Source organism: Octodon degus, unplaced genomic scaffold, assembly GCF_000260255.1.
Source record: "Octodon degus isolate 3935 unplaced genomic scaffold, OctDeg1.0 scaffold00017, whole genome shotgun sequence".
In the NCBI taxonomy this organism is placed as follows: domain Eukaryota; kingdom Metazoa; phylum Chordata; class Mammalia; order Rodentia; family Octodontidae; genus Octodon; species Octodon degus.
In genome coordinates, this window is record NW_004524593.1 from 13,218,485 (window position 1) to 13,220,723 (window position 2,239).

At 36.1% G+C, this 2,239-nt stretch overlaps 1 protein-coding gene across 2 annotated transcripts in view; it reads left to right on the forward strand.

The window, feature by feature from the left end:
- Positions 1-2,239, forward strand: part of Pld5 (phospholipase D family member 5) — a 427,280-nt gene that overhangs the window by 87,125 nt on the left and 337,916 nt on the right. The gene's annotated exons all lie outside the window — the stretch shown is intronic.

Genomic DNA, 2,239 nt, shown 5'->3' on the forward strand with positions numbered 1-2,239 from the left:
GACTGTCCTACTGGTTGCCATAGTGATTGTATTGCTTTACTTTCCTCCCAACAATGTGCAAGAGTTCTTTTCCCACAGCCTCATTGGGATGCGGTATTGATTTCCTGGTGATTCCATCCCTTCTGGAGTAGGATGGAATCTCAGTGTTGTTTTCATTGTCATTTATTTGGTGGCCAGATTTGTTTAACATTTTCATGTATTGGCCAATTTTACTTCTGACAAACGTCTGTTCATTTCAGTTGTGTATTTCTTGATTGGGTCTTTTCTTTTTGTTGGTCTAATTTTTTGAGTTCTTCAAATATTGTTGATATTAGGGCTCTACCTGAGGAGTAACTGGTATGTTTTTCTCCTTATGTTATAGGTCAGTGGCAGTGAGCCTATGATACACATGTTATTGAGAATTTTTTTTAAGACAAAAGATGTCCATGCAGAATTGCTTAATGTTCAGGTTTATCTGCTCAATTTATCACTGTGTGATAAATAAGGGTGTTTTGGGTGGCAGCTTGGCACTTGGTCTCTAAAAATTTCAACCCATTAAAAGTTATCTGTTCACTTTGTTGGTTGTTTCCCTTGCTGTGCAGAATCTTTAATATAATCCCATTTGTTATTCTTCATGTTGTTTTTTGTACAACTGGGGTTCTCTTCTTGAAGTCTTTGCTGATACCTGTTTTCAAGAGTTTTACCTATTTTATTTCCAGCAGATTGTTTTCTGTGTTAATATTCAGGTCTTAGATCTATGTTAGAAAGACCAGGACTAGTGATGAAGCTGTTGTTTGAGTACATGCTAAAAGAAAGACATGGGTTGCAATTTCAAGTTCCTGCATATTGGAGCCAGTTTTCTAAGCATCACTTGGTTTTTTTTTTTTTTTTTTTTTTTTTTCCGGAGCTGGAAATTGAACTCAGGCCCTTGTGCTTGCCAGGCAAGCGCTTATTCCACTGAGCCATCTCCCCGGCCCCAGCATCACTTGTTAATAAGAACATAACACCTTTTTTTGTCAAAAAGTTTCAGAAGCATGGGATGGGTCATACCCACATTTATTCTTTAGAATATTTCTATTGATGAATTATGAATTTTAATTTTGAGTGTTGTTATATTAAATAATGAGTTGTTCATGGGAAAAATCAAAAACATACAGCATTACATTTTGTATTATTGTTTATAAGAAAGCATCAAAACTTTCAACATCAACTGTTTTGGGTATACAAAATCTAAAAAAGAAAACAAATAATATCCTATATGAACTACAGTGAAAATACCAATACCATTCTACCACAAATAAAAAAAATCTGTACTTCAACTATCATACCTAAGGCAGTGTTCACACAAGACAAAGCATGTTGCATACATACACATCCCTCACACTGACAGCACACGTGTTTTGCTTCCCTGCTCTTTTGGTGAGACGTACTTGATATCTCACTGGTCTTGCTGTTTGGTCAAGAGGTTCTTATTATATTATGTAATGTGTAGTGAACAGGAACATAAAATATCAATAAAATAAACTACTAACTTCTTAATATGCATTACATTTAGAATAAGCAACATTTTCCTATCGGCTTTGTACCTACAAATCCTAAAAGATCACATCAGAAATAAAAACCTATGTTAGCTACAATGTAAACACAAAAGTTTACCACAAACATAGCCTTGCTCCAGTTGTCACACCCAGTGCTGTGTCCACACATGAGAACTGCGTGCTCCAGGCATACACTGGCAGCACATGTGCTTAACTTTTCTTTCCTATGTGGCTGACCATACTGGTCATCTCTCTTCTCTTTTTGCTTTGTCTGGAGCTTCCTAATATGTCATACACCATGTACTTAGCAGGGAAATAAGATGCCAGTAAAATAAAATATCAAATATGTCATGAGTGCTTAGAATACACAATCAGCATTTGCATGTCAGCTTTGTACTTGCTTACAAATCCTAGAGATAACATCAGAAATAAAACCTTATGTGAACTGAAATGTAAATGCCAACAAAAGTCCACCATAGAAATGGTCTTGGCTTCAACTGTCATACCTGAAGTGGTCTTCATGCACGAAAATTGCATGTTCTATATGCAAGTATCACTTATACCAATAGCACATTTTGTTTTTGTCTTTTTTTAGACAGGATCTTACTATGCAGTTCAGCCTGGCCTTAGCTCACTTTGCTGTCTCAGCCTCCTGAGTGCTGGGATTACAGGCATGTGCCACCACACTCAACCAATGGCACATTTTATTTATTTTTTATTTT